Here is a 14,856-nt window from a genome sequence, read left to right on the forward strand (position 1 = left end):
AATTCCCCATTGGGTTTCTTGGGGATTATCTGATATTGATGGCCTCTAGTTCTGCTCTTCCCCACAAAAGATATACACAGGTAAACAAAGAAGTCACAAATGGAGTGGGGAGAGAAAGCTGTGACTGAGATGGAAGAGAGTTACATGCATTGGTTGAGTTGTTACACATTAGATAGCCAGGCAGTGAGGGATTAGGGTTGCCAACTGTGATTAAATGTATTCCTGGAGGTTTCATCACATGACTTGCCCACACGCTCCAGCCATTGGTCGGCCAATACGTCCATCCTTGTGACGTACGACCTTCCTACGCCAATTGGAAAGCAAAAAGGCCCATTACCCAATTGGATGGTGCTTGATTGTCAGCCAAACAGCCTCTCTTTTCCCATTTGCAATATTTTTATTGGTAAAGAGAAACGTTCAAAGAAAATGACAAAAAAAGACAATCTTTTTTAATGTCCCGATGGTTTTTCTCCAGGATTGCACACAGCAATGTCCTGGAGTTTTATCTTCAATTCCTGGAGACTCCAGGTGAATCTTGAGGGTCGGCTACTCTATAAGACTAGAACTGGAGGCTAGGACTTTACACACTGGTAAGTTTTGTTTTACAGAGACACACATACACTTCCAAACCTAACAACCACAATTTCACTCCACTCCTCTATATAGGAGCACAAGTGAATCTCCAGTTCACGCAATTAAACACCCAATTAATATGCAATTAATAGGAGGCAGGCAGAACTGAATGAAGGTTGCACACAGAATATGGTCTTGCAGATTCCACAATCGGTGGGGGAACAGAGTTCTAAAGGAATCCAGGAGAACTGGAAAGACAGCTGCTGACATAAAGATTGACAAAACCAGTTCATCTCCCCTATTGTCCCAGCGGATAGATGCACCAATGACCCAGAAACAGACTCAGTTTAGAGAAAGGGGCACATCAGTGACTGGAAACAGGAAAGAGACACACAACCAGTGCCAGAGCAAGAGAGAGGGGGGAACAGAGAGAGAGACGCAGAGAGAGAGGGTGAGATGGACAGAGAGAAAAAGGAAGAGGAACGGAAACAGTGACAGTGACAGAGAAATTAAGAAAGTTACAGAAACACACAGTGATTGAGAAAGAGTGACAGAAAGAGGGTGAGGGAGTGACAGCAAGAGACAGGCAGAGAGAGGGAAAGAGAGAGATGCACACAGAGTGACAGAGAAAGGGAGAGAGACAGAGCAGAATGAGAAATAGAGTTAGACAGAGGCAAGGAGGAGAGTGAGTGACCACAGAGACAGAGCAAGGTACAGAGAGGAAGCGTAAGAGAAAGAGAACAAAAGAGATCAGGAGGGAGTGACTCACTGTCAGAGAAAGACACACACATACACACGTACACACACACTCACATACACACATACACACATACACATACACACACACACATACACACACACATGTACACACACACACACACACACACACTCACATACACACATACACACATACATACACACATACACACATACATGTACACACACACATACACACACTCACATACACATGTACACACACACACACTCACATACACATGTATACACACACACATACACACTCACATATACATGCACACACACTCACACACACATACAGCAGAGAGTGAAAGACAAAGAGAGAGAGAGAGAGACAAGCACATGACAGAAACAGATAAGAGACAGAGAGACAAAGACATACATGCAATGACAGAGGGAGAGACAGAGACACAGACACACACATGTACACAGTAATAGAGTGAGAGTGTGAGTGAGAGAAAGAGAAACAAATGGGAAAGAGAGAGAGAGGGAGAGAAAGTCAGAGATCCAACCAGAGTGGTTAATTTGCCGTTTTTCTCAATTTCCATCTCTCAAAGAAGGAAAAACCAGTAAAGCTTGAGAAATGAGAGTACTGGTCTGAACTGACATTCCATCCTAAGGTATACAAGACCAGTTGGGGCCAGTATTGTCATTTCCCAAGTTTTACTGGGTTTTCCTCGGGCTGGCATGGACAAGATGGGCCGAATGGCCTCCTTCTGTGCTGTAACCTTTCTATGGTTCTATGGTTCCTATGATACGGCTGAAATTCTGCAACATTCGCAGAGTTCTGAGCACAAACTGAAGCCCCTCCGATCTGCGAACAGTGTGTTGGAGCGTTCCATCTCCCGGCAATTATTAGAAAGAAGCCGCGGGTTGGATTTTTTAAACTTTGGGGAGTGGAGAAAATCTGCAATTGCCTCAGAACCACTCGGCATTAAATCCCAAGGGTTAGCACCTGACTGGCATTGGATAGACCCTCACCGATGGCCAAGTGAGTTGATGCACTGCGAGGTTTGACAGCGCTGTACCAGAGCAGGGCGAGTCCCTGCTTCAACTGCTGGGCGGTGGGGCGCTAGTTCATTTCAAGGCAGTTCGAGGTCCGTGCTCGAACCCTGTACCCCGAGGGCTCGCACGCCAGGTCGCTTGCGCTGCGCCGCGCGAAGCCTCCCACAGCCGGCCAACACTGCCCTGGACTCACAGAGGAAGCAAAGCTGAGTTGGGAGGATATAGCCAGGACCCTGGGGGACTGAACCCCAGCCAGGAGCTGGAGGTGAGGGGGGAGGGGAAGAATGCACATGCTGGATGGGGACCTGCATTTTCCAACTCTAAGTCAATATGGCACAGCACAGTGACAGCAACAGAGGAGCACAAGGGGTCCCATTGCAACTCCTGACTTTGCTTATCTAGTTTCCTCACTACACGATTGTTACAGGTTCACACGATTTTGATCTTGACTACTTGGTCTATGTATGAAGTTTGTGATGCAAGTCAGCCTTAGGGCTGCAAACACATTTCTTGAATGAAGAGAAAAACACAAAGTGTGAAAGCAACGGTTTTTTTTTAATGGAAACTGAGTCATCATAATCTGAGTGAAACTCTTCACACAGACAAATTATGGGCATCCCATTGCACATGCAAATGGCGGCGGCCTCATTACACAATTGCAAATTGTGAATATTTATATGCAAACGCTGTTTCATTATAAATGCACACTTTAGGGTAGCTTCTCCTATATGAAAACCCCTTCAAGCAGGGGTGGGGAACCCACGGTTCACAGGCCTGAGATCCCGCCCTTTGCTCGACTTCAGCCAGCTCACAGCCAGATTTCTAAGAATACAGACCTGTGACAGTGGGGCCTTCCAAAGGGCATTTATTTATCATCGTCGTCCCGAATTCGCTTTAGCTAAAAGCGTCAGCTGAATTACTATAATAATAATAATTGACAACACAATATTCAAATTCAGCCATCACATTAAAACAGGGTGAGATTTTGTATTCTCTCTTAAAAGAAAACTAAATTAAGTTGATTTTTTTTAAGTGTGCGCGTGGCCTAGGGCCGATTTTTGTCAGTGCGAATGGCCCGTGGTAAGTGAAAGGCTCCCCACGCCTGCCTTCCGTTCTCTTTCATTGCACTGCTAAAGGTCAAACTTTTAGCTTGAGGACACGAGTTTGAGGCTATCGTTGAGACTCAGTTCTCCTCACTGGGTCCATATCGCTATCCCTGGGCTTGGGTTACAAGTCCTGTGGTGCTGGAGTGCCCGGTCTTCACAGTATGAGGGCTGGGGAGCGGGAAGGGCACCAGTCTGACTCCGCAGCTGCATGTCAGTTCTTGTTTAGGCGAACATCGGGCAGAAAACCTAACACTCCTTTAATTGATCAAACCCCAGCTTCCACTGCTTGGTCAGCCCATTGACAGGACAGTTCCAGGTGAAATGATCCATCCAGAAATGTATAAAGTGGACACCCAAAGTCAGGTTGGAAAATAACACATGAGCCAATTTTTCCATCTGTACCTCTAGATAAGGAGAGTTTACCCATTCGGGTTGTCAGTATTGTTGCTAGCAATCCAAGCCCATGATTCCACCTCTTGTCTTACCCACATCTTGCCTCCTGCCTGGTCTCGGAGCTGGGGCCAGGCACAAGTAGCAGCATTCTTTCTTTAGCTCAGTACTGAAGAGGCTACAGTGAACCCAAGTTCCATTTCATCAACCTTTACCCTTGTCCTCGGTCACACACGGGCGATCAAAGTGGTGGTCTTGGTAAGTGAAATGGGGGAGCCCCTCGCTCTCCCCTTTGTGAAACCAATACGATAGATGGAGGTAAAAACTTTCCTCAGGTCCTTTTTGACACCGTTGCTGACTAATACGTAGAGTATCGGGTCCACCGCACTGTTGAGGCTACTCAGGGCCAAAGCAATGTTGAAGGGCAGATGGACTTTTTGTTCAAAGTCACAACTACAGCCTGTCAGGTTGAAATTTACTGTTCTGAGCAAGAGGATAATATGATAGGGGGCGAAGCAGATAATGAAGATGGTGATGACTGATATGGAAAGAAGCTTGACTTTTGCCTTTTGTTCTGGCCCCAGGGTTAAGCTCTTCTTGACGCCCTTGAAGATCCTCTGGTAAGACAAAATCAAAACCAGGAGCGGCACCAAAAAGCCCAGGGCAAAGCGGAAGTAGTTAGCTATGGCCACCGGCTGGACAAGAGGTATGCTCTCGAAGCAAGTCTGGTCGTCCGCTTCATGGCCTCTTTGTTGCTTGATGGAGCCAAGGAAAACAAGAAGATGGAAGGCAAAGATTGTTAGGAATATCAACAGGCTGACTTGCACGGCTTTTCGCGGGTTCCGGAACCCCTGAGACTCGATGGGATAGACAACTGCTAAGTAGCGGTCAACCGAGATGCAGCAGAGCAGGAAGATGCTAATGTAGACATTGGAATAGAAGACAAAGCCAGAGAAATAACAGGCAGTCCAGCTGAGCTTCCACTGGTGGCCATTGTAGTAATACAGGATCCAGAGGGGAATGGTCAAGACGTAGAAAATGTCAGATATGGACAGGCTTAATAGGTAAACTCCAAGGATATTCTTCTGTTTGACTTGCAAGATAATTGGCCACAGTGTCAGACAGTTCATGGTAATACTCACGGTAAAGATTACACTGTACATTGCTGCCAATTCAACACTGTTTTTTCCAAAGTCAATCTTACATGTCTGGTTACAATGGATCTCCATACTTGTTGATAGGTTCATGCTTCCTATGGATGGACTTACAGTGCGATGTAGAGGAACCTTGAATTTAACACCAAGCAGCGAAAGGTCTGAGGGAGACAACGAAAGATAAGTTAAAATAAATCACAACATGCAAATACCAAGGAATGGTGAACAAGGCCAGTGAGTAAATGCCTGAGTGGTGAACCTCAAACTGAAATATTATGAGAAACGCCCAAAAGCTATAGCGCTAGTTCAGCACCGTGCAACCCAAAATCACACAAGCACTGCTGAGCAATGCTGTACACAGATGAGCTACTGCGTTTCCCATATCACAACACATCGGCTTCATTGGCTGCAAACGCTTTGGGAGATTGTCAAAGAGGCTATAAAAACACAATTTATTTCTTTCTATTTAAATGAAACCTTTCTTGTTTCTCTCTCTCACTCTCTGTTTTGCCGTTCCCCTGAACCTTCCTCACGTGCTAATATTTAGCTCAATTGCCAGCTTTTGCCTCTCATTTGGATTTAACTATTTCAAGAAAATCATGGTTTGAACAGATATTTAAAACTCAGTTATAATCTTCCGCAAAACAACAGGAGTTTCCAGCACAGAAGGAGGCCATTCATCCCACCATGCCCCTACTAGCTGTTTGCTAAAGCAATTCACGACTAACGTCCCTCTGGTTTGTTATAGCAATCTTCAACCCAACCCCAATCTAAACCAATCGAGCGCCATCCAAAACTAAACTAAACCAACTCAGCCCAACCCAACCTAATCCAATCCAATCCAACTCAATTCAGCCTAACCCAACCGAACCCAGCCTATTCGTAACTGAAGATAACGCAAGCCAATCCAATCCAGCCTAACTCAGCTAAATCGACACAAACCAACCCAACCTAACTGAGCCTAGCCTAACCCATGCCAATCCAACACAACCCAACACAGCCTAATCCAATCCCCAAGGATTATTGCTAAACTGCTGTGAACCCCAAACTGTTGCATCATTGTCATGACTACACCAGCAGTGTAAGATGCTCCAGTTTATTAAATGATGCAAGTGTCAATGTACACCTTTATCTGAATATGAAGAAAGATTCTTGTCATCCTTTGGACACCTACCCCTGAGATTGGTTCTGGCGTCCGAGTGGTGTTCCAACCTTTTTTGCTGGTGTGTAGTTTCCCTGGTCGATGCAGCCCATGTACCAGTGATGGTTAAAGCGATGGCATCTCCAAGCTCTCCTGTGTTTGACTGCAGCGCAGAGTGAATCTGCAGCTTGTCAGACCACGCAATCTGGAACTGTCATTAACAGGAAGCTCGAGACTTTTGCAGACCTGAATGACGCACTGCTACAATGGGCTTGAAAGCAAACCAACAGACGGGGAACAACATGTGCCTGATTGCTGGCCTGCTGACGAAACTATGAGGTTTTGTCCTAAAAAGCCGAGGGTGTAACAGATGCAGAATGTTGAACTGTAAACATATTTTGTTCGAGAATTCAAGAGATGATTGCTTTTTGGAAACGTAATTTTCACCTCACTTCTCCTGAAGGTGTCCCAATTGCCCTGATAACATGGCCAAGTATCTTCTCTCTATAGGCGATCTCCAGACAGTGAGTGGCAGTCAGCTATTCCACCAGATTGCCTCATAGCTGAGTCCACCGCTGAACATACATGAACTCCACACTGGAATGGCTGTCAAGAGCAAGACCATGACTATTTATTTCTCTCTATTGTTCTCTCTCTCTCACTCTCTCTCTGCCTCTCTCTCTCTCTCTCTCGCTCTCTCTCTTTCTGTCCCTCCTCCCTCTTGCTCCTCAATAACCCCAGGGATCAGCATTGGCCTCAGTGCCTCTAGACTTGGAGCAAGGGGGGGAAAGGAGGAGGGCACAACAAAGAAATCAGGCGTGATCCCGGGGTGTTACGCTGTCGGAGATGCTGACTTCCAGGTGAGACATTAAACCTATCTGCCCTCTCTGGTGGACACAAGAGATCTCACAGCCACAAGGAAGAACGGGACAGTTCTCCATGGTGATTTGACTAATGTTTATCCTTCAATCAACGTCACGAAAACAGGGGTTGCCTGTTATCGCAGCGCTGAGTGTGGGATCTTGCTGTGCGCAAAATGGTGGGCTGCCGCTTTTCCTACACTGCAACAGGGGCTAAGTATTTCATTGGCTGTTAAGCACGTTGGGGCATCCTGAGGTCATGAAAGGCGCAATATAAATGCGTGCCTTTCTCCTTTATCTTTCCGATCACTTGTTGCCTCCAGTTTGAAAGTGTGCGTGTGCTCGTTTCGAGTGAGGGTGGGGATGTGAGGGCAGGACCCAGCTGCCCTGCGACACCGCATCACAGCCGAGAAGCCTACGCTTGCGCAGGAAGCGGGGCCAGGGAGCCGGCTGGGTGGTGGGGGGGAGCCAGTACCTTCAGGAAAGGAGAGAGAGGGGCTCTGAGGATTGAAACGAGGGGAGTCATTCTGTGTTTGAGACAGAAACTCAAAAAAGAAAAGGAAAACCTGAGGACTTTCCAGGTGCAATTGGAGTAATTGTCATCTGTGACATGATGATCATTTCTTTTCACAAGAATTTAGAATCGAAACCACATCTGACACAAGAGAAGTTTCCCCTCAAGTACTGCAGGGATTTAGGGAGATTTTCTAACTACGCAGTACTTTGTCTGCATAGTCACCTCAAGTGTAGACTCTTGGCCTCCTGCTATACCCATATACTTTCAGCCTGTTGGAGACATTATGGTCAACTTACATATCTAGGCGGGCAATGCCAAGACCTGCCTCCCTGCCATTCTCTCTCTAGACCCTGTCTGTACAGCCTGGCAGCCAACCCAGTGCCAGTTCGTGGGCAAGCCGAAACTTTCCCAGTGCAGCACCAACCAAGCAAAGAAGCCATCCCTCTTGGGCGCCAGCCCAAAGGTTTGCAAATTAGCTCCCGTTCGCACCACCCTTCTGCAGCCAAGCGTGCACAGCAAGATTCCACAATGTGATCAAATGCAGATAATCCAAATGGTGATGTGGGTTGAGGGGCAAATATTGGCCGGGCCTATGGCGGGAGATAGGCCTGCTGTTTCTTCCTGATAATACCTATTCTAAGTGCCCTCCTTGTTAATATGGCAATCACCTGGTTAAAACCAATTGCTATTGAAACAAGTGATGGGCATTGATTATCCCATCTAAACAGAATAGAAAGGTACAGCTGGAACACTTTGTGTGGAAGCGACTTGGAAGTCAGTAGCACTGAGGGGCTGCCTTGAAAATAAAGCACCTTGAACCAAAAGGTCAGCCCGGATTAATTCTCCCACCACAGCCTCTTATTGTGAGTAAGACGGGTAGCAGAGGATGAACTTTAAGCTTTGCTGATTGATTGCTGTATATGAAGATTTCTGTCTCAATCCTCTGAGGGAAAAGAAGTGTAGCGTTGCTGACAATTTAAGTTATGGATTGGCGGAAGGACGGTGTAAAAATCGCAAACTTTGACGATCCACCAATTCTTTCTGATTCTGAACCTTATCAGCAATGGAAGACTGAGGTTGAAGTGTGGACCCGGGTTATGCAACACCCTGGAAGAAGCAAGATATGGCTTTGGCATTATCACTATCAGCCAAAAGTAATATAAGGAGTAAAGTATTTTCAGAGTGGAAAGTGGGTGATTTGAATCATGAAGAGGGATTAAACTATCTGATACAATTTTTGGATAAGTCTTACAAAAAGGATGAGTTATTGGAAGCGGATGAAGTTGAACGATCTGTGATAGGTTTAGGAAATCAGATGATCAGTCCACGGAAGAATATATCATGGATTTTGATAAATGGTACAGGAGACCACAGCGATTTGAACTTGAAATTCCAGGATCGGTATTTGGCATTTAAGTTACAGGACCGTGCTCGCATTTCCCATGTTGCTGGTCTTTTATTACCAACAGGGGTTCAGTTCCGGCGGACAGAATCTCTCTCGGATCAGCTGGCTGCTGCCCTAAAAAAATTCCTGGGGTAACAGTCGGTCCCTGTCACTTTCTTAGCAAATGAGAACAACTAAGCTGTGAAACACAGGATAGAGGATTCAATGGTGACTGAATTTCACCGTCAACCAAATATTAGACAAAGATTCCAATACAAAGATGGGGTTAATGACAAGAAGTCTGAAAATGGTTGTAACCCTAGCCAATTTGAGAGTTGGGACAAAAAGCATGTCTGGGATGGTGGCCGTAGGCGTTTAAACCCAAAAAAATGCACGGGGAATGGTTAATCGGTGTTTTCGGTGTGATTCCCAGTATCTTTACGTGATGAACTGCCCACAGTGAAGGAATCATGTTTTTGAAGTGGCCCATGAGATGGATTCTTCTGAAACTGAAAATGATGATGGTGTCTGCCACGATGGAATTGTATTGATCACTGAGAGTTTGAATCTGGTGATGAATATCTTGATGTTAGATTCCCTCAACTGTGCAGTTCTGGACAGTGGTTGCACTTCTACAGTGTGTGGCATGGACTGGCTTGACTGCTATCTGGAGTCTCTCGATGAGGCAGACCAGCGGAAGGTCAAAGAGTATGAAGGCTCTACCTGCTTCAGGTTCAGAGATGACAATACATTAACATCCTCCAAACAGGTGGTCCTCTCTCGTAAGATAGCAGGGATCAATCTGTTTATCAGTACTGATGTAGTTTCAAGTGAGATACCACTATTGTTGAGTCGATCTGCGATGAGGAAGGCTCTGATGACGTTAGATATGAAGAATGATAGAGCAGTTGTGTTTGGAAAAAATGTGGGTCTACAATTTACTCGGTCAGGACATTACTGACTGCCACTGAGGAAGCCAGAGATTTCTCATCAAAACGTTCATGAAGTTTTGTTAACTGCTGAGAATTGAGAATTTGGTGGACAAAAAGACTATCATTTGGAAATTAGGTAGACAATTTGCACATCCGGCGCCACAGAAACTGAAGACTCTGCTTCGAGATGCGGGAGTGGTCAATAAAGGATATGATGATCTTATTGAACAAATCACTGCTCGGTATGAAATTTGCCTTAAATATCACAAGACACCACCACGTCCTGTTGTGAGCTTACCACTAGCCAGGGAGTTTAACGATGCAGTGACAATGGACTTGAAAGTTTGGGACAAGGATAGGGGTATTTTTTTACTACACTTAGTAGACATGGCAACCAGGTTTAGCCTATCCACTGTGATACATAGTAAAGACAAAAGGACCAGTGTCAATAAGGTCATAGAGAAATGGGTAGGAACAGGATTAGGAACACCAACTAAGTTCCTCACTGACAATGGTGGGGAATTCACCAATGAGGAACTTCGAGATATGTGCGAAAATGTAAACATCATAGTTATGCATTCTGCAGCTGAGAGCCCACTTAGTAGTGGTCTTTGTGAAAGAAATCATGTGGTAATAGATGACATGTTACATAAAATATTAGCTAATGAACCAGATTGTAAACTGCAAATGGCACTAGCATGGGCAGTGCACACAAAGAACTCTCTGCAAATAGTTGGGGGTAGAGTCCATATTGGTCAGTTTACGGAAGAAATCCAAAGTTACCTTCAGTGTTGTCAGATGCTCCCCCTGCTCGAGTAGGGACTAGCATTAGCTCCAGCTTTTCTGCTCATCTGAACACTTTGCCTGCGGGCAGTAAAGCTTTCATTAAAGCTGAGGTTTCGGAGAAAATTCGGCACCTACGGCACCGCATAAGACCATCAGGAACACAGTTTAGACAAGGAGATATGGTACATTATAAAAGGGAAGGCCAGAAGGAGTGGGAAGGACCTGGCACGGTAATAGGGCTTTGAAGAGAGACGAGGAGATCTGGATGTCAGAGGGGAATCTCGCCTACTGCGGGGAAAGTGAGTTTGGAGATTTTTTTAAGCTATTTTGGCACCTTATTCCAGGAAGTGCAAATCGACAGATATAAAGGCTGCATTCTTACAGGTGGAGAAGTTTCAAAGGGGAGTTTTTTTGAAACCGCCAAAGTAGCCGGGGAAGTAGAAGGAAAGCTGTGGAAATTGAATAAGGTGTTTATGGGTTGAATGAGGCGTCAAGAGTCTGGTGTTTTTCCGTGAGGTCTGTCTTGTTGAAAACAGGTTGCACTCAGTTCAAAGCAGACCCCGCGATGTTCCACTGGTACCGTAAGGAGAAACTAGCTGGGACCTTTATCATGCATGTTGATGATTTCCTGTGGGGAGGTTCTGTAGAATTTGAACAATGGGTAATCGAGAAGATAAAGAAGGAATTCCAGGTCAGAAGTCAGGCTTCAGGGGCCTTTAAATACGTAGGTTTGGACATTAAGCAGATCAAGTTAGGAATAGCATTGAATCAACAATCTTATCTAGAAAATGTTAATTATATCCCAATAACTCATGGTAAATCCTCACAAAAAGAGGATCCTGCTACCAAGGAAGAAACGGAACAGTTGAGAAGCTTGATTGGGCAGTTGAGCTGGTTGTGCACTCAGACTAGGCCTGACGCTAGTTATGATGTGTTGGAGCTGAGTACCATGATGAAACATGCTACAGTTGAGCACGTTCCGAGAGCAAATAAAACATTCAAAAATTTAAATTCTGAGAGTCGTGTGCTCCAGTTTCCAGCTTTGGGTGATCCAGAAGATATGAGGTCGGTCATTTTTAGCGATGCTTCACATGCCAATCTCCCAGATGGGCTCTCTAGCACAGCCGGGTTTATCGTATTCTTGGTGGGAAAGAATGATAAATGCTGCCCACTGGCTTGGGAGGCCAAGAAAATGAAAAGGGTTGTGAAAAGCACCTTAGCTGCTGAGACTCTAGCTTTGGTAGAAGCATTAGATATGGGGGTTTACTTATCCAATGCACTGACAGAAATATTATATAAGGGGCAATGTGGGAAATGTTTGCCCAAAGAATGTTATGTTGATAACCGGTATCTTTGGGACAACGTTCATTCCCCAAAAAGTGTCACTGAAAAAAGGCTCTAAGAATACGCCTAGCCAGCATAAAAGAGATGTTGGAGAGAAAAGAGATCTCTAAGATAAAATGGGTTGACACAAGTCACCAACTATGTTTCACGAAAAGAAGTACCTGATCTAAGAAATTATTAAATGTGTTGGAAGGGGGTGGGGAGTGTCTTATAATGATGCAATTAAAAAATTGTTTTTTCTATATATATTTGTGGTAAAAGAAATTCGGGAATTATAGATGTGGAAATGCGTGACATTATTTCCTTCTGTTTATTTTTAAAAATTGTTCTTAAGTTTTTTTTTTGGTTAGAAAAGAGGGGAATCTGTTAATATAGCAATCACCTTGTTGAAACCAAATTGCTAGTTAAACAGGCGATGGGCATTGATTATCCCATCCTAACAGAATAAAAAGATCCAGCTGGAACACTTTGTGTGGAAGCGACTTGGAAGTCAGTAGCACTGAGGCGTTGTCTGGAAAATAAACCAGCTTAAACCAAAAGATTAATTCTTCCGCCACAGCCTCTTATTGTGAGAAACACCCCTTGAGCCCCTAATGCTTTTTGTGATGGCTACTCAACCATAGATAAACTCCTGCACTTCCAAACTTCTCCCTCCCAAACCCTACCCTACACACAATGTCCTTTGCAACGATGGTTGGGCCATTGTTGCCTGCTTCCTGCTTGGTTTCAGAATTCAAATAGTCGTTTGGTAGTACAGAACTTGAGAATTGCTGCAAAATGATATTTTGTTGAAGCTTTTTGACTTGGACTCATCAGGACAATGGTAAGGAAATACCAATGTCAGGGCTCGCTTGACTGCTCAAGTTGAAAATTGTGCCAGGGGGTTCTCTTACCACAGTCTACCGCAAGCCTACCTTCATTGGTCAATATTCACGCTGGGATTCTTACAGTTCCACGCGCTATAAGATTGGTCTTATCAGCAAACTTGTCAATAGAGCCCAAGCCATCTGCTCACCATGCAATCTTGATGCTGAAATAGGGGCATCAAAAACATCCTGTAGAATAGTGGCTACCCCTGATCAAATTATTTCACACAAACTCATGAACAGGCCTAAGGCCATCACTTTCAGCCCTGAAAAGTGCCCGGTCTACCTTAGATTACCCCGGGAGGGTAAGGTATCTCAACAATTTGAGCAACAGGTGAAGTTAGCTGTTTCACGCTACTACTATGCAGTAGCAACACAAGTGGTATTTACCACTAACAGGATGGTGCCATCAAGCCAAAAAAGCATTTTGCCTATCGCACAAATGAGTAATGTGTTATACGAACTTCAGTGCCAGTGTGATGCTAGGTATGTATGCCGTATGTCCCAAAGACTGGCAGATTGTATCAAGCAGCATGTCCCAGCCACTGTTCACAACAGGGAGGGTATAGACCCTACCCAACCAGCCCATGCTTACAAAACTCAAAACACAGTGTCCAAGATTAGATGTGCTTCTCTGACTGGACAACATTTGCTAAATAATCCTCAATGTACTAAAAATTACACTGACAACCAATTTAAGATTGTCAGCTGGGCTTGCAGTCTGGCACATTTGCATGCACTGGAAGCTACATATATTAATGCACAGGGCCCTGTTCTTTGCAGACAGAAAGAACATGTACACACACTGCGCCTGTTTCAACTAAACAAAATAAGTGACAGCCATTCACTGGTTCATTCCTCAGGGCAATGCCTTGAGCAACCAGAGTCAAGCTGCCTGGTTTAAATTTCAAACAATGCTTGGCAGTTAACTGTCAGTCACCATTAACTGGCAACACTTCTACCAATCAGAGTCCACTTGCCGAGCAATCAGCACTCTCTTCTCATACAGTATAAAGTTGTTGCTTCCCCTGACATTGGTATTCTTGCGATTGTCCTGATGAGTGCAAGATGAAAAGCTTCGGCAAAATGTCTTTTTTCAGCAATTCTCAATTTCAGAATTCTCATCCTGGTCTATAAACTCCTCCGTGGCCTTGCCCCACTCCTGGAAACATCTCGATCGCTTTGTGGTAGCTCGCAACTTTCTGCCCTTCCAGCTCCAGCCACCTGCCCTCTCTCCATTCAGTCGCGAGTGCAAAGCCCCGGGTGTCATCTCACCCCAGTTCTTGGGAACTCCCCCTCCAAACACTTGCTCCTTTCTGCACTTCTCCTCATTTTTAAATGTCTCAAAAATCAACCCCTATATCGTACTACAGAGCTGGGACCCCAAGCCATCCTCTCGAACATGGTGTTTGAACCTTCTGCACAACTTGAAACAGGTGATGGCATTTGATGGGAGATGGTGGCATAGGGGTAATGTCCCTAACCTAGTAACTGCTGGCTGACCCTCTGGGGAGGCAGGAGTTCAAATCCCACCATAGCACCTAATGCAAGTCAATAAATTTTAAATTGAAAGCTGTTCTTGGTAATGTTGAATGTGAAATTATTGATTGTTTTAAGAACCCAGCTGGTTCACTAATGCCCCTTTCTATGGAGGGAAATCTGCCTTCCTTACCTGGTCTGGCCTACATGTGACTCCAGACCCACAGCAACGTGGTTGACTCTTAACTGTTCTCAGGAGATGGGCAACGAAAATTTTGGCTATGTCTCACGAATGAATTAAACAAAAAAAAGGGGTGCAAGTTAAATTTTAAACACTAGCACTGGCTAAACCTCATCTGGAGTCACAATGAGCAGGTTCTGGGTACCTCACCTCCTGAAGCATACATTGGCCTTGATGGAGTACAACGTAGATTTACAGAATGAGACCTGGGCTCCAAGGGTTAAACTACAAAGAGAGATTACACAAACTAGGATTATATTCCCTAGAGTTTAGAAAGTTGAGGGGGGGTGTGATCTAATTGAAGTTTTCAAGACAATTAGGG

General features: G+C 44.9%; 1 pseudogene across 1 annotated transcript; it reads right to left on the reverse strand.

Annotated features, from left to right (window-relative positions):
* Nucleotides 1-2,930: 2,930 nt before the first annotated feature.
* On the reverse strand, nt 2,931-6,319 carry LOC144671419 (putative G-protein coupled receptor 132 pseudogene; annotated as a pseudogene). Its single transcript, XR_013573932.1, has 2 exons — nt 6,159-6,319; nt 2,931-5,145 (listed from the first exon to the last, which is right to left on the reverse strand). The product of XR_013573932.1 is annotated as a putative G-protein coupled receptor 132 pseudogene (transcript).
* Between the last annotated feature and the right edge of the window lie 8,537 nt (nt 6,320-14,856).

This window comes from Cetorhinus maximus, chromosome 32, assembly GCF_964194155.1.
Source record: "Cetorhinus maximus chromosome 32, sCetMax3.hap1.1, whole genome shotgun sequence".
Lineage (NCBI taxonomy): Eukaryota > Metazoa > Chordata > Chondrichthyes > Lamniformes > Cetorhinidae > Cetorhinus > Cetorhinus maximus.